At 39.8% G+C, this 21,805-nt stretch overlaps 1 protein-coding gene across 1 annotated transcript in view; it reads right to left on the bottom strand.

Annotated features, from left to right (window-relative positions):
• TRHDE (thyrotropin releasing hormone degrading enzyme) overlaps window positions 1-21,805 on the bottom strand; it is a 305,481-nt gene that overhangs the window by 218,431 nt on the left and 65,245 nt on the right. The gene's annotated exons all lie outside the window — the stretch shown is intronic.

Below are 21,805 nucleotides of genomic sequence, written 5' to 3'. Positions count from 1 at the left end.
GGGTCAGCTCAAAAAAATCACACAGTCTTATGAGATATCAATAGGCCAAGTCCTTCCAACCGTCCCCTAAGGATCAGAGCTCTCTGTGAACCAAGGGTCCTGTCCATTTGCTGGATCAGTAAAACCAAAAGCCTTATTCAAAAGCCTTTTCTTTGTCTGTTGGTTTCTGGAGAATTCAGTTTGAACTAGTATATGCATCTCTCTCCAGGGGGGGATTCAAAGGCTGATAATAAAGGAAGTTCTTTAGCAGCCTCCCTCCCTGCTAGAGAAGGTACATACAGTGCCACAATACCACATACACAATTACGTTTTTAATACAATGAACCCCACAGGTACTAACCCTAATTCAATAAGGTTTCACTTAAGTCAAGAAAGTTTATCTTAATTCCATCAGGTATGTGCAGGATATTATAGGATACTCTCAGTCTCACTCTAAGCTCAGCACTACTGCTCCACCTAAGGGCTTGATTAGAGCTAGTTGAGAATTTTTTTATTTCAAAACTGATTGATTGGGGGGGCAATAATTTTCAAAAGCTTTCATGAAAAATGTGTTCCTTTTTCAGCCGACCTCATGTCTACTGAAGTCACTGTAGTCTTTCCATTGATGTCAATGGGTGCTGAATCACACCCTAAACAATGTGCATCATAAAAGTTTCTACGTATCCTGCAATGCCTTCAGGTTATTTTTGAGCTCATTTCTGCCAGTTTTCTCCAGCTGCTTCTACTCCTCCCTGGAGCTCACAAACCAGCAGCATTAGACAAATTTATTTCTCTACTGCACCCTTCAAAAAAAGCCTCTTTTGCCCTAGCAGTCAAGTGCAAAGTCAAGCACAAGTGAGCTCTCTCTTTTTTGGAAGCTTACTGGCACATAATATCACTGCTGCTAGTGTACTGGGGAAGGGAATAGTTCTCCTCAAAGAGAACCACCACAGTGAGCCTTTCCAAAATCCACTCAGAATGAGATTCACTGCCAACACCAAGCAACTGGAAAAGGTTGGGGAGGTCAGTGTGTGTCCCCTTCAAACAGCTGTTAGAAGAAGTTTCAAGAGGGCAGGTCAGTGGCTACATGTGACCTCGCAGCAAAGCAGGGATTTGGGAAGCAGAGAAACTTTGGGACCAGAGTATTTCATTGTTGACTGGTTCTGAACTCCATAAAAATAGCAACCTCCTGCCTCTTCCCTTGCTCAACTACTCCTGGCGCCATCCTGGGTCATGTTCCTCGAACACAGTGAGATGCGTGTCAGTGGGTATCTCCCACTCACTGAAGATGATCTTAGGAAAATTGCTGCTTTTGGAACAGGGCCAGAGCCCCTGTTCAGCCAACTTCTGCACACTCCTTCCAGTGCTGGCCTGTATTCCCATGTTGACAAACCAATAATGAGTAGGGATGGTAAAAAATGTTCCATCAGAACTGTCTTTCAACAGAAAATTGGGTTTCCAACTAAACAATTTTTTTGCAAAAAGTATCTACTTTCCACAGAAAATGTTGAGTTTTCATCAAAAGCTTTTCAAGCAAAAACTAAAAACTTTCAGTTTTTCAAGCAAAAGTCAAAATTTCCCACAGGCAATAAAAATGACTAGCTCTAGGGATAAGCAACAACTACACAGGGGGGAAAAGTAGCTGCAAAAACAGCTACATAATTTATTTATGTTGTTTGTTTCTTTATTTTGTTTTAAAAGAGGCAACGCTTGTTCCACTCCCCTCCCTTTTCAAAAAAGTGATTCTAGCTACCGCTTTTAAAAAAATCTTCCCTGTACCAATAAGGAAAATGCGGGGGAGGGTTGTTTTTTTAGGAGAATCTTTTTTCAATCCTTTTTTTAAGTTTAATTTGCAATGGCATTCACTGAATATGAAAGGACTCAGATATGTCTAAAGAAGAAAGGAAGGTTAACCTTGTGGTTAGAGCATTAGCCTCGGACTTGGGAGACCCAGTGTCAATTCCCTGCTCTGTTACAGACCTGCTGCATGACGTTTGGGAAATTGATTGAGGTAAAATTTTCAAAAGTACCTAAATTCCATGAACATTGGCTTCTGTGTCTAAGTCACTTTAAAATGGGATGCATCCTAGGACATACAAGTGCTTTTGAAAAATTAACCCTGAGTCTCTCTGTGCCTCAGATCCCTATCTATGAAACTGGGATAATAGAACTCCCCTACCACACAAGGGTGCTGTAAGGATAAAAACATTAAAGATTGGGAAGCACTCAGATGCTATGTTAAAATGGGCTACATGAGCACCTAAGGTAGATAGATGCTCATCCTCAGTGATATAATGGGAGACTTGAGTCTTAATTCATAACTCCGCTTGTGCATTTACTAAAATCTATAAGACACTCATTCAGACACCATGGTAATGAACATGGTAGAAATACCCACATACAGTAGATATAAATAAGAATAGATTGGATTAGAGATTTAGCTATATAACTCAGGGACTATCCAGAAATGAATTGGTAGGTTTCATCAGCAAACCCTGTCTACATTATTTGTTCATTTTATATTTTTTCTTAGATGCATAGTATACCTCAATTTGCATTTCACATTTTCATACATTATCAAAGTACTTTAAAATATTTTCTAGTTCAGTTGTAATGTCGACAACAATACACACAACAAAATTTAGTTGAGAATTTGGGGAGGAGAAATATTTCTTGGAGATCTAAAAATCTAGATTTTCTGTACCAAAAGTCTCCATCAAGGCCTAATAAAGGTGTATGATGGGTGGAGGCTTTCCCATTAAAGAATGCATAATTCTATGAGCTGTCCCTTCTCATTTCCAAAACTATTCTGGAAATTCGCAATTCATGTTCTTCTGGAAGCAGAGCTACTGTATAATCACAGTTTGTATCTCATCATAAAGACTGAACATATTATTTATATGCAAATTCATTACATCCAACTGGTTTAAATTGTCAGTTATAATTGTAGACAATTATTTTTAATCATTATCCTTATTTTTTTCATTCTGATGAACTGCAAACCTTGCACACAATCAAAGCCAAAAAGGTTAGAGCATATAATTCTTCACTAATGAAACATCTTGCCTACAAGTGTGTATCTTATATATATTATTTTAACTGTACATTTTATATGCATGAATTTTAACTTCTGCAATAAACACCTTGATTTTGACATTTGTTCCATACCTAAGTTGCTTATATATTTATCACAACTGCAGATACAAATCAGCTATTTGCACATGCAGAATGCCAATTGTGTGTCTAAATCCTCAGTTCAGCAAAACAGTTAAATGTATGCTTAGCTTTTAGTACAAGTAGTCCTACAGAACTCAGTGGAACTATTCATGTGCTTAAATTCAGTCATATCCTTAAGTACTTTGCTGAATTAGAGCCTAAATTGAAATCTGCATGTGCAAATTACCCATTTGAATATATACAGAGTTGCACATGCACTTTTTCTAATAAATCAGGCCCTTAATGGCAGAAGTAGCTATTTTCTGTGTTCATTAGGATCATGCCAGTTAATGGGGCTTGAATAATCTCTAAGTAAGTTTTACAATTGTGCTATTTCAAATTTGTAAAATTATGCATAAAGGAAAAAATAAATGATATTTTAAATGATAAACTAGACCGTCTTTTTGTTCTGTCAGCAAAGGGATTCTTGTCTATGACTGGGGATTCTACACACTACAATAAAACAAGTAATAATAATTATCATCATCATTAAATTCCATATCCTATTCAATAGATCAATTTTCAATATACAGGAACACTACACTACACTCTAACATTATTAAACAACATAGTTAATATAGCTAAAAAACCAAATTTGCAAGCTCTCCATTCCTACAAAAACCTATAACATGGTCACCACAAAACTCAAAATTAAAAAAAAAATACTTTCTTTTACGAAAATCAATATACGAAAATCACTGGTCACAAGTTCCTGAAACATAGGTGCTCAAAACCCAGTCTGACTTGCAGAGTGATGAGGAGCCGGTATTCACAGGATATTCTAGGCAAGTCCTGGTCTAGAGTCCTGGTCTAGAGTGGAAGAACTGCATGATTCCACCCTGATACAGGTAAGGGCAAGAAGCCATCACCCTGAGGGAATGCACACAGAGAGACCAGAAAAGGGACAGAAGTTCCTGTAACCATGACACTGTTAGTAACTAGTTTATACTGTCTATCTTCCCTTGGTAAGCAATGAGGTTTCAGGAAAAAGACTAACGGAGCAATGGATTGGCTGAGATAAAATTCACCAACCATTTTAAAAAGACAACATCCTTTATTATCAACACAGTGAAAAGAGGATCTTGCCACTAGAATTTCATCCACTCTCCTCCTACCTGAAGTAATAATTCCTAAGAAGGCATCTTTGAAAGCTATATGGTATAAAAAACAATGTCCAATAGGCACAAAGGATGACAACATCCTGTTATTACTAAATTTAAAGTCCCGTGAAATTGCTGAATTTCACACTAAAAACAGATGTGGATCCTCCTCTTAAGAATAAAATCATATCTACACAGATGAAAATTGAAGATTGACAGAGTATGGGGGACAGTGTTTATCTATAGTTGTCAGGTGGACTTTATCATAACAACAAGTCTAGACTTCTTTAGGGAGAATAGATAAGCCAGGATAAAAAGAAATGAGCAAAGACAGAAGAGCTAAATTCTTGCTATTATTTCACAAAGTGAAATATATCCACTTTAAAACATAAGTCTCTCTTGTAGCTGGTTTGTGGGAGTCTAAACAGGGATGTGTTTTATTTTATTTGAGCACTCCAGATCCACACCTACAGAGGCTGTTAGGTGGAGTATGTCTGGATACGAATGTACAATGCAACCTTACTTCCAGGGCAAGAATTCTGGAGATATTGGCAGAAAGACTAGAAACTCAAATGTCAGGGAAACAAGGTCTGAGAACCAAAACTTGCAGGCACTTTCATGGCATATGTGTTAAAATTAAATTAAGGGAAGCATGCAGTGCCAGAGTTTCAGTATTGGTACACAAATCTAGGTTTGAGCTAGATTACTTTCCAAAATCTAAAATAGTTCAGTTGTCATGCAGAAGAGTTTGACATGGAGACAGGCATTTCTATTATCTCAATTCCTGCTCTGCAGGAGACTGCCATGTACTATACCCAAAGAGCCTCCTGAAGCCAAACAACCTTACAGTGTATGTGTCTGTAGACTTCCACTTATAGATTACTCAACGCAGGAAAGAGTGTACTGTATTTCTTTATTTCAAAGTGAATTAATTCTATACCTTTCATTTGACTTTAGAAGATATCAGGGGAGTTTCTGATGCTGAGCTATCTTTAACTTTCTGTCATAGACACTTGTCTGGAAATAGCCACTAGCTAAGGATCTACTTGAATTGTAGTATGATTTGTCAAAAAATTGCAGCTGAGTTGCGGAGAAGCTGTGGAAAATTGCGGAAAGTAATAATGAACCTTATTATTTGTGGTAATAAAGTCCATTATTACTTTTCCATGATTTTCTGCTGTTGGCCGCCCAGGGTTGAGAGCTGGGGGCGGGGGGGGCTGTAAAAATTGCAGTGAAAGATTCATATAGAGCAGTGGTTCCCAAACTTGTTCCGTTGCTTGTGCAGGGAAAGCCCGACAGGTCAGGCCGGTTTGTGTTCATGCCGCTTTCGCAACTCCCACTGGCTGCGGTTCGCTGCTCCAGGCCAATGGGAGCTGCTGGAAGCGGCAGCCAGTACGTCCCTCGGCCCACGCCACTTCCAGCAGCTCCCATTGGCCTGGAGCAGCGAACCGCGGCCAGTGGGAGCCGCGATCAGCCGAACCTGCGGACGCGGCAGGTACACAAACCGGCCCGGCCCGCCAGGGCTTTCCCTGCACAAGTGGCGGAACAAGTTTGGGAACCACTGATATAGAGGAAGGGCTCAGGCTCTGCTGTGCATAACACATTCCTAAGAGTACAGGCGCTAACTGCTTTGCCCTTTATTGAGATTGACTGGAGAAGGAGCTGGAGGAAAGGGACCACCCTCTGTTAGTGGAGGTGGGGTTATAAAAAAGGTCATGGAATCTCATAAAGGATTGGTGAGTAAACTCAGTTATAGTGGTGCTAGAGGACTGTGCCTAGATATAGCCTTTCAAATTTTGAGAGCCTAGGACTATTCACAAAATAATTATTTCCACATCTATAAAATGGGGCAATGAGTCCAATCTGCTTTTTAAAGCACTTTGAGATCTATGGATGAAAAGTACCACATAAGGGCTAGGTATTATTATATATTATTAATAGCATTTATGTGAGTTTGCATAATGTTCATGTGTATGTTGTTTTAATTCCTGCATTTTGGCTTGTTTGCAACAGTAAATCGCCCTTAATTAACTGAATTTAACCATTTCATTTTCCCTCATCCTGAAACATCAGTATTGCCACAGCGACGTGGTATTTAGACTGAATACGTTTCTTAGAAATAGGCTGGTAAATAAGATAAAAGGAACTGAATTCTTTTGGGGTTGGATTTTCACCCCAGCTGTACTCAAACGTAAAAGAATTGTGAGAGAACGTTGTCTGTCCATTGTTACTTCTGATTTAAAGAATTTCCTAAACATCTTTGGTATCATCTGACAACACACTTATCTATGGAAAGTTTCGTTCAGTGTAACATCATACTATTCTGTTATCAATCTTAGCTTGTACAATTCAAATATTGGTGATCACCACAGTAGAGTGACTACAAAAATATTTGGAGGAATGACTTGCAGTATAAACAAGATTTCAAGTGCATCTGCTTTTTACTGACTGAGAGCTATGCATATTTATGAAATTAAATCTTCCAGGATTAATGCAAGGCAAAACCAAATCCAAATTTAAACATTTCATTAGCTAGGGGCAGAGAAGCACAGAGAAGTGCAGGGCCCAAGAAATTATTTAATAATAATGGTGAAGGCTAGAAATAAGGTAGTGAAGGTTTGTTATGTGTGCAAAGTGAGGGTTTTGATAGTCAGAAGGGAATTGGGGCTAAGGGCTAGGCAAGGATAGGGATTGAGGTAGGTTTGTCATGGGAACGAAGTAGGGTTGCCAACTTTCTAATCACACAAAACCAAACACCCCTGTCTTGCCCCTTCTCCGAGGACCCACCCCCACTTGCTCCATCCCCCCTCCCTCCGTCGCTCACTCTTCCCCACCCTCATTCACTTTCACCGGGCTGGAGCAGGGGGCTGCGGTGCGGGAGGGGGTATGGTGCGGTGCACTGGGGCCAGGGATGAGAGGTTTGGGGTACAGAAGGGGGCTCTGGGCTGGAGTGGGGCAGGGCAGGGGTGTTCGGTTTTGTGCGATTAGAAAATTGGCAACCCCCGGGGGAACAAAGATGTAGATTGTGACATGAAGAGGCCACTCTAAGGAAGGCATCAGAAGTTCTTCCTCAGTTGGCCAGACAGACAGCGGTTGCAGCAATTTCTGACAATGGTCTCTAAAACACATTTTTATTAATGGTATTTTGGTAAAGGACTATAGTTCCCAATCCTTTTAGTTTTTCAAACAATTTTCTTTCTTTTACTCTGTACATATTTTCTTCCTCATCCCAGCATTTCCTCTGCTGTGCCTTCCCCTCCGTGGCCCAAGATCTTGGTGCCTGTCAGCTCAAAAGGGCGGAATCTGTGAAGAGCTGTTCCACGATATACAGCTGCACAGATTGTGAGGGAAAACAACCTGATTCCTGTGAGCAAGATCTCTGAAGCAGAGATATTCAGTCCAAAATATTCTGAGAGTTTAATTTCAGTAAGCAATAGCACATGACAGGGTTAGGTGTTGTGCTGGAAATGCCAAGTGTTTCCATCATCTGGGAACTGGTTTAATCTAACTCACCTACTGGAGTGTGTTATTACTATGACAAACATATATTTCTTAACAAAGTAATTGATGTGTTTGTTTTAAAGGTGTTTAAAGATAAGGAAGGGGATGACCAGGAGTTAGGAAGCTTGCTGAAAAACAGCTTCTTCACAGTATCGATCCTTAATGTAGAATTGTTTTGTTTTACTTCCATAAGCAGATGGTATTTATATACATTTTATGCAGGGAAAAGGTAAGCTACTACACCATAAAAGAGATCAGGAAAAGGAAGTTTAACAATATCTGCCAGGGACCCTTACAGTGCTTTTATTAAGTAATTCTGTTAATGTCTATGTACTATTTCCAGAGGCTTGCCTGTACACAGAGGAGACACATCAAAAGTGACAATTCACTTGTTTTAATGAAACTTGTTCAGCCATCTTCATATTTTCAGCTTTGCATTGGAAATCATTAGTTTCTTTAATGCAGGAAGGAAGCTGCTCCAGGCAAGAGATTGCAGACATAGTGTAATTCAATATGTAAAGATATCTTTTCAGTTACAATATTCTTAGCAAAAACAATAAAAGGTGAGCACAGATGTTCTCTTGAATTTCAGGAGCTTACAGAAACTAAATAGTATAGATGGAAGATTTATAAGTAAGCCAGCAGAGGCTAGGTGATATAAATAGGTTTATTCAGCTCTCCAGTTATACTTTTCCTCATTTCATTTGTGTGGACAGAAGCCCTGGCCTATTTAAGTCTCTCTTTGATATCCTGTTATCTTTTTAAAGGCACTACTGTAATCTCTGGAAAGGAACTCCCTTCTCAAAAGGCTTGATATGTGTAAATGTATATGGCATAGTCTTTATACTATTTACAGTAGATATATGTGAAAGCATATTGTAGTTATACATATACACATATAAATACTGTATAAAGTATTTAAGTTACATTATAACATTGTTATATATACCTCTACCCCGATATAACGCTGTCCTCAGGAGCCAAAAAAATCTTACCGCGTTATAGGTGAAACCGCGTTATATCGAACTTGCTTTGATCCGCCCCCCCCCCCCCGAGCGCTGCTTTACTGCGATATATCCGAATTCGTGTTATATCGGGGTAGAGGTGTACCTTTTTTCTAACTAGATACGTAGACATCTTAGAAAATATCAACTTATCAGTACTTCTACACTTGAAGAATTTTTTTAGAGATACTAACAAATAGAATGTAAGTAAAATACAGTATATTAATGGTAGGGATTCGTTTCTGTTTAATCTTCAAAAATACATTATTGTACATTTTAGAAAATGAAACTCTCTGGTTTCTCTCTAACACAACTCTACAAAGAATATGAGAGAAAAGAGTAAATTTTTTATATTTGCTAAATTAGTCTGACTTTGAAGTCATATCAGAGTGAACTTGAGCCAATATTTTAGATACCGGTAAGTATTGTAGTTGCAAGTTAAATAAAGTACTCTCTCTTCACTTCTGGTATGCCTATTTTAAAGTCAAGCTTCTGGTTCTCAGAGAAACATGTTTTTTGGCTTCAAACCTGCATCTCATGGAAAACAAACTTTGTCACAAAGCCATCTGGAGATCTTGATGAGGTATCCCTAGGAAACAAAGTCCTTTTAAAATTGAAAATGCTGAGTATAACAGGAACACTTATTCAGTGCTACAGCCACAAAACCTGGTCTCCATTTTGAAATTTGAATGTCAGAAGATGTAAGATGGTGAAAATCAGACTCTCTTAGGCCTACTTACACCTATTTACAGGAGGATAAATGAGCAGAAATTAATTCAAAGTGCAATGCACTTTCTTGTGGCTTCTTGCTATGTAAAAGATGAAGGACTAGTTGCCTAATTTAACCTAAACATTCTTATACCCTCCACTTGCTACTCTCTTCTGGACATTTGGCATGTGAGTCACCCCAACTTAGAATCAGTCTCAGTCAGCCAAATTCAGAAATCATTAGACAGTGTGATGTAAGTTATATGGTGGTAAATGAAATAAAGGAAGTCTACGCTTGGTTAGCAAACATGTTTGGGCAGGTCTGAAAGAAGGTGTCCATTACATCAATGTATAACTCCCTTTAAACTTCCTTAAACTTCCTTAGACTCATTTCTGAATTTGGCTCAGTCTTGTTCTTTTTTCACAATGTTAGTATAATATAATGGGGCCATTAGCTTTTACCACCAGAGGGTACGAAATGAAAATAACACTGAAAAGTATAAAAAACTTCTATCATGTGAAAGAAAAACAAACTCACTTATTACAATCCATTCCCAAGCAAATTTCTTTGTATGAAATAAAATGGTCAGGAACACAAAACTAGAGGTACACAAGGTGTTTGATTCATAACTTGAGTGCACTTGAAATCAACCTTGGTTAAAGTTTGGTTGAAATTTAACATGTGTTTGTGAACCAGCTGAAGTTCGAACTATGGAGTTGTCCTCAAACTGTTCAGTGGAGCTGGATTTACACTGTTTTACTCTGCTAAAGAGATCCATGACTGGATTTCAAATTTTGCATTTCCTGCAAAGGGTCAGATGAGCAAATAGTGATTTAGTTTATGTGCATAAGTCAATATAAGCGGTTTTACTTTTACATCAGAGAGAGGGTATATGTGTGAGGGCTGTGTTTTATCTGAGCTGTCTGATCTACACCAAAATACAAAAAAAAAAAAAAAAATATTGTATCCTTGCTTTCTGTGTCCATCTAATTCTGGCAAATTGTGGCCCATACAAGTACATTCCACTGCTCTACAGCCAAAATGCTTCTGAAATAAATGTAGTCAAACTTTACTAATTCTGGGTCACTGAGAACGAAAATGATGCTTAAAATTGTTGATTGGCTCTAGTTTTCAAGATATGCTATTGGGTCAGTATATACGACCCTTGACTTGGGAATGGCGGAGGATAAGTGAGTTATAAAGGGAAGGGATCTCAATTTAAACCAGAAATGACTAAAATACATCTTGGACTGGATCTATGAATAAATCTATGACTGGGTTTGGACAGTACTTGCTTTTTAGGCAAAACAATGAATGATGCAATCTGAAGCTGGTATTGCGTCATACATGATATGAATTGCATCATGTTATTCCTAGAAGTCATGGATGATGCAATCATAATGAAGCTTACATCACTCTGCTGAACAAATTGCCCTATATCAGCTCTAGAAACCATACAGTGTCGTGCTCTCTTATTTGTCAGTGTTTGATTTTGCAAAGGGACACATTTCTGTTTAGCCAAAGTGAGCAGAGATGCCTCATACTTGTGTGAACAGTGCAGATAACTTCTGCTATGTTTGTGGTGAAGTGACTTTTGCATCACAAAAGCGCAGTATAACCACTACGGTTAAGAAAGCCTATCACCTTTATTTTGGCTGCAAAATTGGAGATCAGGACAAGAGGTGGGCCCCACACATATGCTGCAACACTTGTGCAACAAATCTTCGCCAGTGGTTGAACAGGAAAAGGAAATCTATGCCTTTTGCAGTGCCAATGATTTGGAGAGAGCCAACAGATCATACCAGCAATTGTTACTTCTGCATGGTGCCTCCAGTTGGGAAAGGTGTGTCAAAGAAGAAAAAGTGGACTGTGCATTATTCAAACATTCCATCAGCTATACGCCCAGTACCCCACGGAGAAGGACTGCCGGTTCCTGATGCACCAGAATCATTCTCACTTGAGTCAGACGAGGAAGAGGATGAAACTTCTGGTCCTGAACCATCAATGTCACAGGACCCACATTTTCTCCCATCCTCCTCCTCTGAACCACATCTCATAACACAAGGTGAACTGAATGACCTTGTCAGGGATTTGGAACTACCCAAGAGTAAGGCAGAGCTGTTGGGCTCCAGACTACAGCAGTGGAATCTCCTGGCAGGTGATGTTAGGGGTTCCGTGACCGTCAAAAGGATCTTGTCCCATTCTTCTTCATGGAAGGTGATCTTGTAGCCTGCAACAACATCGATGGTGTGATGGCAGCCCTCAACATCGTTCACGATCCAGATGAGTGGAGACTGTTCATTGATTCATCGAAGACGAGTCTTAAAGCTGTTTTACTGCATAATGGCAATGTTTTGCCATCAATTCCAGTTGGTCATGCAGTCCATATGAAGGAAACCTATGACAACATGAAACAACTTTTGAGGTGTATAAACTATGACCAACATCAGTGGCAGCTTTGTGGCGATTTGTTGCTGTCTTGCTTGGTCTGCAGACTGGATACACAAAGTACTGCTGTTTTCTCTGCGAATGGGATAGTCGTGCAAGAGATTCCCACTACATCAAGAAAGATTGGCCACTCCGACAGTCATTGGAGCCTGGGAGGAAAAGTGTTCAGCATCCACCACTTGTTGAATCAAGGAAGATTTTGTTACCACCCTTACACATCAAGCTGGGTCTGATGAAGAACTTTGTCAAGGCCATTGACAAAACACAAGCAGCTTTTAAGTACCTCCGTGGAAAATTTCCAAGGTTAAGTGAAGCTAAGATAAAGGAAGGTGTCTTTGTTGGTCCTCAGATTCGTGAACTTCTTCGAGATGATGCATTTGACCATGCACTGCGCGGCAAGGAAAAGACGGCATGGAAAGCCTTCCAGTTAGTGGCAATAAATTTTCTCGGAAACAACAAGGCAGACAACTACAGGTTGTTGGTGGAAAACCTCCTCAAGGCATACAAAAGCCTTGGTTGCAACATGTCACTAAAGATACATTTTTTGCACTCTCATCTAGATTTTTTTCCACCGAACTGTGGAGCAGTGAGCGACGAGCACGGCGAGCGATTTCACCAGGACATTGCAACAATGGAGAAACGCTATCAGGGCAAATGGAGCCCATCAATGCTTGCAGACTATTGCTGGACAGTGACAAGAGATGCTCCATTTAATGAATACAAGAGACAAGCCAAGAAGCGCCGAGTAGACACTGAATAGGACTAAACTATGTACATAATAGTTTTTTGCCTTTTGTTTCATAATAAATTTTATTTATATAACCCTTTTGCTGGTTTTTAAAGTGTTACATAAACAGGATCAGGTGAAATATTATCATGTAAAGCAACCATAAACACATTAAAAGACCTAGGTTTACAATTTATGATTAAAACTCTACTAACTACACAATATACATAGACATAAAATGTAAAAACTTAAATATCTTAGAAACAGTAGCCAATCAGTTGTTTTGTCATATTTGAATTCAGCACATCAAAATACATAATAAATAGCACATTTTATCTCTGAAGCAGACGACTTCTCAAAAATTGTAGACCAGTGTTCTTAGTCCCAATACCTCAGTTACTTAATGTAAACCATCTGTGTTACTGTTTCATCATACCACATATATTACTGTTATTTTTCAAGGGAAACATTCCCTGGTTCAACCACACCCTATTGAGCCCCAGTCTTCCTCCAGACTCAGCAGCTGTTGCTCTACAGTAGAGATATCTATATACATACAACTCTTCATGAATGCTGTGTAGTCCTGATACCCTAACACAGTGGTACAATTCTCTCTGCCCTTCCAATTCCTTCATATGTGTGTTTTTCCCCCAACACAACACAGGTCTTCACATGTTAACTGTGACAGGATTATTACTATGATTTAGTATACATATGATGGTAATAATAGCCATACAAATATATATGATGAGTCCCTCCCCTAAACATCTGACAAGCTAAGGCCCTCATCCTGCAGTGAGCTCCACACTCATATGGAAATAATTGCAAGATCAAGGCCTAAGGTTATATTCCTACATGTGCTTCCACTGGCACCTTTTCTTTAAGATGAAGATAAAACTTACAGCTTTTATCCATTAGTGAAAGTCCATGCCAAAAATCTCCCAACTCTCAGTTCTTATAGGGCAGCCATGATCTACAATAGCCTCATTTAAAAACCATGGGTTCTAAAGTTGAACTTGGTCAGGGGAACTACGATTGCAACTATACCATTTTACAGCTGGAATCAGAATCTGACATTCAGAAGAACTGAAAGTTTCTGGTCAAGAAGGGCCCTGATTAAGCTAACAAAAAGACAATCACTGGCAGCCTCAGAAATGATAACCCTTCTAATCAGGGATGAGAGGTCTGCTGGAGCACAGTGAAAGAGCTATAATGAAAACTACCTTACCTATGGTTATCTTTAGAAGTAGTTTGGATTTACCTCTGTTAGCAGGTAAAAGCTCCCACATTTCTCTGACTAGATTATAACCCTCCCCCCATAAATTCCGAACATACCCTCCCTTCTTGGGGTTTGCCTTTATTGCTAAGATCAAAGAGCACAAATCTCAACCCATGCTTTCTCCCAGAGGGCTTGTCTACAGGGTGCTTTAGTCCACACCAGAGGGGTGAAAATTCTAGTGTGCACTAGAGTGTCACACACTAATAGGCCCATATAGATCCTGCTGTCAGGCACTAAAAGTTCCCTAATCTACGTTAGAGTAGTCCTGTTTCAAACACATCGGCCACTTAGTGCACGCCACTCTAGTAAGCATTCAAATTTACACCCTTGTGGTGCAGACAAGACCTGAGTTAGGCTGTTCCTTGAGATTCCCTAGACCTCCCTATTTCTGCCAATGGCCCCAACCACTTCTACTCTCCTAGCTTGGCACTAATTGGACACATCTGATTTAACTTGAGAGAGTCTTACCAAAAATGCCTCTGCATCCCTAAGCGGCGTTCGAGCACGGCATCAAAATAACTCTACAAAACAGCCCTGGCATCCCCTTGAAGCACTGTACAATCTGCCACCCTGTTACACTCATAAGCACAAATGTCACCCATCCTAATTTTTTATTAAGCTATTTAAAAGTCTTACTGACCTCATAAGATGATTTAGTTGAGAAGTCAATATGAATGCTATTTGGATTTGGTCACTTTTCTTTTAATACAGGCTGACAGACACTGAGCTTCTACTGCAGATTATCTTGCTATCTGAACTTTGATAGGATACTTTCCTTGTTGGCAAGGTCTGGATTGCTAATCACAGCAGGATTAGCCAAGGGCGGTTGGTGGCAATGGCTAGCAAAACGGCATAATGAAAACAAAACATTTCACTCAAAAGAGGATTATTTCTACCAATGCCCATTATTTTATTCCAAATAAAGCTGCTGTATTTATATATGTATCTTTTCTTTCTTTCTGACCAGCTCTGCAGTTTGAGTTTCAGAGAATCAGTCTTCTGCAATGCCAAGACCTTCAGAAAGAAATCAGATTCTAATTCTAAACAGCTAAAATCCCCATTTTAAATAACATTACAATAATTACTGGAACAAGGCTAGGCTTATTAATTAAAAATACTGTATATCAATAAAGCACAAAAGCCCTAAAAGAAAAATGATTTCTGATTCCTTCTAAGTATCATATTTGGACTGAATTACCCATTCATTGGTTACATCAAATAACTCTTCATTTTATTTCATATTTTAAAGCATTGTTTGTAGACAGAGAGCCACTGTATCCCAGTAGCTGGGGGTTGGGGGGTTTTCTTCACACCCTTCATGGTGGTTATTAACAGAGCAGCTGCCTCTTGAACAGTGCCCTGTAGCAAGATTGGAATCCCATGGGTCCCACAGGACCCACTGTCATAATAGTGGGAGCGGGTAAAATGTACTTTGTTGTGGGCAGTATTGGGTGTTCAAAATACAAAAAACAGATTGCAGTAATTTGTGGGAAAACACTTCAAATCTTTTAATACTTAAATTTAAGGGAGGGATAGAAAGGGATTTGATGTCTATTATTAACAGGAGTTAAAGTATTTTTACATGGTTTAAGGAAGTTTTTTTTATTCTTGTAGTCATTAAAAATTGTGACTGAATTTCCATATATATATATATATATATATATATATATATATATATAGGCTGTCGGTGATTAAAAAAACTGATTGCAATTAATTAGGCAATTAAAAAAAATAATCGTGATTAATTGCGCTGTTAAATAATAATAGAATACCATTTATTTAAATATTTTTGGATGTGTGATGGGGCACTTGCCCCGCACTGGCCCTGAGAGGGTTAAAACCAGCCTAGGGAGGTTGAGCAACAGGCAGCCAAAGGAGTGGCTGCAGGGGAAACAGCCAATTACCACGGCGGCTGCAGACAATTAGGGCGGCAGCTGGACCAGCCAATCAGGGCCCAGATGGCCCATATAAAAGGAAGCTGCAGACCAGAGTGAGTTAGTCTGCTGCAGGGAGTCCTAGGGAGAAGACTGGCTTTCTACAGGGCTCCTGGTGGGCTGCTGGGACTTACAGGCTCAAGACCTGGGGAAGAGGGCAAAGGAGATGGAGCCAGAGACAGGAGCAGAAGGAACTGAGGCTGCAGGGAAGTGGCCCAGGGAATAGAAACAGTGAGCTGGAAGGAAGAGACAGGAGTTAGCTTTTGTTTGCAGGGTCCCTGCCCCTCCCTCCCCCCCCCCCACTAGCTGCTGAAGGAGCGGCCCAGCTGTGGACTCCCAAGCCACTGCGAGGAGTGGCTATACTCTTGTTGGAGGAGTCCCCCAGAAGTGGGGAAAACCGGATGGTGACACGGCCGGACGGCTCTGCCATGAAGCAGACACCAAGAGAAAGGAGCTGTAACAGGTCTGCAGGCGGAGGCAAGGATGCGAGAGCCACCACCACCTGAGAGCGCATCTGCTGGGACTAAGCTAATTCCCGAAACGCCCAGTAGGAGATGCCAGTTTGGTGAGTGACCTTGTGACAGGATGTTTTCTATATTTTCAAATATATTGATTTCAACTACAACACAATACAAACTGTACAGTGCTCACTTTATATTTATTTTTATTACAAATATTTACACTGTTAAAGACAAAAGAAATTGCATTTTTCAATTCACCTCATAAGTACTGTAGTGCAATCTCTTTATCGTGAAAGTGCAACTTACAAATGTAATTTTTTTTGTTACATTGTTTTGTTTTTGAGTGCAGTTATGTAAAACTTTAGAGCCAACAAGTCCACTCAGTCCTACTTCTTGTTCAGCCAATCACTAAGAAAAACAAATTTGTTTACATTTATGGGAGATATGCTGCCCGCTTCTTATTTACAATGTATAAATTAAAGTCTATGAGTCTATGTAACCTGAAAGTGAGAAAAGGCATTCACATGGCACTTTTGTAGCCAGCATTGCAAGTTATTTCCGTGCCAGATATGCTAAACATTCGTATGCCCCTTCATGCTTCAGCCACCATTCCAGAGGACATGCTTCCATGCTGATGACACTTGTTAAAAAAATAATGCGTCAAATAATTTGTGACTGAACTCCTTGGGGGAGAATTGTATGCCTCCTCCTCTGTTTTACCTGCATTCTGCCATATATTTCATGTTATAGCAACCTCGGATGATGACCCAGCACACATGGTTCATTTTAAGAACACTTTCACTGCAGATGTGACGAAATGCAAAGAAGGTACCAATGTGAGATATCTAAAGATAGCTACAGCACTAAAGTGCCTTTCAAAATCTGAGAGGGATGAATTGTGGAGCATGCTTTCAGAAGTCTTCAAAAGAGCAATACTCAGATGTAGAAACTACAGAACCCGAACCACCAAAAAAGAAAATCACCCTTCTGCTGGTGGCATCTGACTCAGATGATGAAATTGAATATGCAGCGGGCTGCACTGCTTTGGATCGTTGTCAGGCAGAACCTGTCATCAGCATAGACGCATGTCCTCTGGAATAGTGGTTGAAACATGAAAGAAGATATGAATCTTTAGCGAATCTGGCACGTAAATATATTGCGATGCCAGCTACGACAGTGCCATGAGAACGCCTGTTCTCACTTTCAGGTGACATTGTAAACAAGACGAGGGCGGCATTATCTCCTACAAATGTAAACAAACTTGTTTGTCTGAGTGATTGGCTAAACAAGAAGTAGGACTGAGTGGACTTGTCAGCTCTAAAGTTTTACATAACTGCACTCAAAAACAAAACAATGTAACAAATCTACACTTGTACGTTGCACTTTCACGATAAAGAGATTCCACTACAGTACTTGTATGAGGTGAATTGCATTTTTCAATTTCTTTTGTCTGAGTGTAAATATTTGTAATAAAAAATAAATATGAAGTGAGCACTGTACAGTTTGTATTGTGTTGTAATTGAAATCAATATATTTGAAAATGTAGAAAACATTCAGAAATTTAATAAATTTCAATTGGTATTGTTTAACAGAGCAATTAAAACAGCGATTAATTTTTTTAATTGCAATTAATTTTTTTGTGTTAATCGCATGAGTTAACTGTGATTAATCAACAGCCCTAAATATAAAAACCTACTTTTTTTTGTTGTTTTTTAGTAGCATGGGGAAATCTCTCTCTTGAAGGATTTGCAGGATTTAAGGTTTTTGCAGGTAGGAGTGGAACAAAAATGGAAGAAACAATGCGGAGCAGGTATTGCAGGGCAGGACAGGAGCAGGATTTAAAAATAGCCCTTCCCAGGGCTCTACTTTTGAGCACCTCTTCAATCAGAGGTGGTTTTTCCACCTCCTGCCTCTGTTTCCCCTCCCTAGAGCCCCTTACAAACTCCACACACTCTCTTCTTGCTAACACCACCACTCCCCTGGGGCTGGTTTAACAACAGAAACAGTTCAAACACAGTTCTCAAAGTCCCCAAAACCACTGAAACAACTTACCTAGGGGTATGCTGGATTCTCTTTCACTTGAATTCTTTACATCAAAACTGGATGTCTTTCAAAAAAAAATAAGCTATAGCTCAAACAGGAGTTATTGCGCTGATGCAAGAACCACTTGTTCATATTCTATGGGCTATGATATACAGGAGGTCAGATTACATCAGTGTTTCTCAGTCCTTTCAGGTTGTTGACCCTTTATTCAAAAAAATTGTTACCACCCCCTTACATTTACTATAAGAGTAAGAATGAAAAATGTATCTATGAACAACGAGAGGCCTACATGATTTATTTGTATGTATATTTCAGGAGGTTGACAGAGAATACTTGACCTTGAAGGGCAAAGGTATGCAGGGAGTGGGGCAGAAAGATTCTTTACTTTAGACTGTAATAAATTTTCAAGTGCTTCCCAACCCCCCTGGCTTGCCTTTCATCAGCCACCAGAGAAACATTAGACTAAATGATCATAACAAAATGAACTAGAGTTACTGGTGCAGGAAGTGATCCCAGATATTATAGGGATAACAGAAACATGGTGGAATACTAGTCATGACTGGAGTACAGTTATTGAAGGGTATGTGCTGTTTAGGAAAGACAGAAATAAAGGCAAAGGTGGTAGAGTAGCATTGTATATCAATGATGAGGTAGACTGTAAAGAAATAAGAAGTGATGGAATGGATAAGACAGAAGCTGTCTGGGCAAAAATCACATTGGAGAAGAAAGCTACTAGAGCCTCCCCTGGGATAGTGCTTTGGATGTGCTATAGACCACTGGGATCTGATCTGGATATGAATAGAGACCTCTTTAATGTTTTTAATGAAGTAAATACGAATGGGAATTGTGTGATCATGGGAGAATTTAACTTCCCAGATATAGACTGGAGGACAAGTGCTGGTAATAATAATAAGGCTCAGATTTTCCTGGATGCGATAGCTGATGGATTTCTTCACCAAGCAGCTGCTGAACCAACAAGAGGGGATGCCATTTTAGATTTGGTTTTGGTGAGTAGTGAAGACCTCATAGAAGAAATAATTGTAGGGGACAACCTTGATTCGAGTGATCATTAGCTAATTCAGTTCAAACTAAATGGAAGGATAAACAAAAATAGGTCTGTGACTAGGGCTTTTGATTTCAAAAGGGCTAACTTTAAAAATTAAGGAAATTAGTTAGGGAAGTGGATTGGACTGAAGAACTTGTGGATCTAAAAGCAGAGGAGGCCTGGAATTACTTCAGAACCCTGCATCCCAAGAAAGGGGGGGAAAAAATCATAGGCAGGAGTTGTAGACAAAACTAGATGCGCAAGCATCTCAGAGAGGTGATTAAGAAAAAGCAGAGCCTACAAGGAATGGAAGATGGGAGGGATCAGCAAGGAAATCTACCTCATTAAGATCAGAACATGTAGGGATAAAGTGAGAGCCCAAAAGCCATGTAGAGTTGGACCTTGCAAAGGGAATTAAAACCAATATTAAAAGGTTTTATAGCCATATAAATAAGAAGAAAACAAAGAAAGAAGCGGGACCGCTAAACACTGAGGATGGAGTCTAGGTTAAGGATAATCTAGGCATGGCCCAATATCTAAACAAATACTTTGCCTCAGTCTTTAATGAGGAGTTTAAGGATAATGGTAGGATGACAAATGGGAATGAGGATATGGAGGTAGATATTACCACATCCGAGGTAGAAGCCAAACTCGAACAGCTTAATAGAACTAAATCAGGGGGCCCAGATAATCTTCATCCAAGAATATTAAAGGAACTGGCACATGAAATTGCAAGCCTATTAGCAAGAATTTGTAATGAATCTGTAAACTCAGGTTCTACCGTATGACTGGAAAACTGCTAACATAGTTCCTATTTTTAAAAGGGGGGGGGCATGATCTGGGTAACTACAGGCCTGTTAGTTTGACATCTGTAGTATGCAAGGTCGTGGAAAAAATTTTGAAGGAGAAAGTAGTTAAGGACATTGAGATCAATGGTAATTTGGACAAAATACAACATGGTTTTACAAAAGGTAGATCGTGCCAAACCAACCTGATCTCCTTCTTTGAGAAAGTAACAGATTTTTTAGACAAAGGAAACGCAGTGGATCTAATTTACCTTGATTTCAGTAAGACATTTGAGATGGTTCCACATAGGGTATTATTAGTTAAATTGGAAAAGATGGGGATCAATATGAAAATTGAAAGGTGGATAAGGAACTGGTTAAAGGGGAGACTGGTCAGGCTGGAGGGAGGTTACTAGTGGTGTTCCTCAGCAATCGGTTTTGGGACCAATCTTATTTAATCTTTTTATTACTTGGCACAAAAAGTGGGAGTGTGCTAATAAAGTCTCTGGATGACACAAAGCTGGAAGGTATTGCCAATACAGAGAAGACCCGGGATATCATACAGGAAGATCTGGATGACCTTGTAAACTGGAGTAATAGTAATAGGATGAAATTTAATAGTGAAAAGTGCAAGGTCATGCATTTAGGGATTAATAATAAGAATTTTTGTTATAAGCTGGGGACTCATCAGTTGGAAGTAACAGAGGAGGAGAAGGACCTCGGAGTATTGGTTGATCACAGGATGACTATGAGCCGCCAATGAGATGTGGCCGTGAAAAAAGCTAGTGCAGTCTTGGGATGCATCGGGCGAGGTATTTCCAGTAGAGATAAGAAGGTGCTAGTACTGTTATACAAGGCACTGGTGAGACCTCATCTGGAATACAGTGTGCAGTTCTGGTCTCCCATGTTTAAGAAGGATGAATTCAAACTGGAACAGATACAGAGAAGGGCTATGAGGATGATCCGAGGAATGGAAAACCTGTCTTATGAAAGGAGACTCAAAGAGCTCAGCTTGTTTAGCCTAACCAAAGGAAGGCTGAGGGGAGATATGATTGTTCTCTATAAATATATTAGAGGGATAAATACCAGGGAGGGAGAGGAATTATTTAAGCTCAGTACCAATGTGGACACAAGAACAAATGGATATAAACTGGCCATCAGGAAGTTTAGACTTGAAATTAGATGAAGGTTTCTAACCATCAGAGGAGTGAAGTTCTGGAACAGCCTTCCAAGGGGAGCAGTGGGGGCAAAAGACATACCTGGCTTCAAGACTAAGCTTGATAAGTTTATGGAGGGGATGGTATGATGGGATAGCCTAATTTTGGCAATTAATTGATCTTTGACTATTAGCGGTAAATATGCCCAATGGTCTGTGATGGGATGTTAGATGGGGTGGGATCTGAGTTACTACAGAGAATTCTTTCCTGGGTGTATTCCTGGGTGTCTGGCTGGTCCCCCGGAGGACGGGGCTGCTTTACCGCATTATATCCGAATTCGTGTTACCGCAAGCGGTTCCTCTGCGCCCGCCCGTTACTTGCTGCGGCCCTCCCCGGGGCCCCCACACCCCAGCTCAC

This window comes from Emys orbicularis, chromosome 1, assembly GCF_028017835.1.
Source record: "Emys orbicularis isolate rEmyOrb1 chromosome 1, rEmyOrb1.hap1, whole genome shotgun sequence".
NCBI lineage: Eukaryota > Metazoa > Chordata > Testudines > Emydidae > Emys > Emys orbicularis.
Note: the sequence above shows the minus strand (reverse complement) of the source record. Positions and strands in the feature narration are given on the sequence as shown.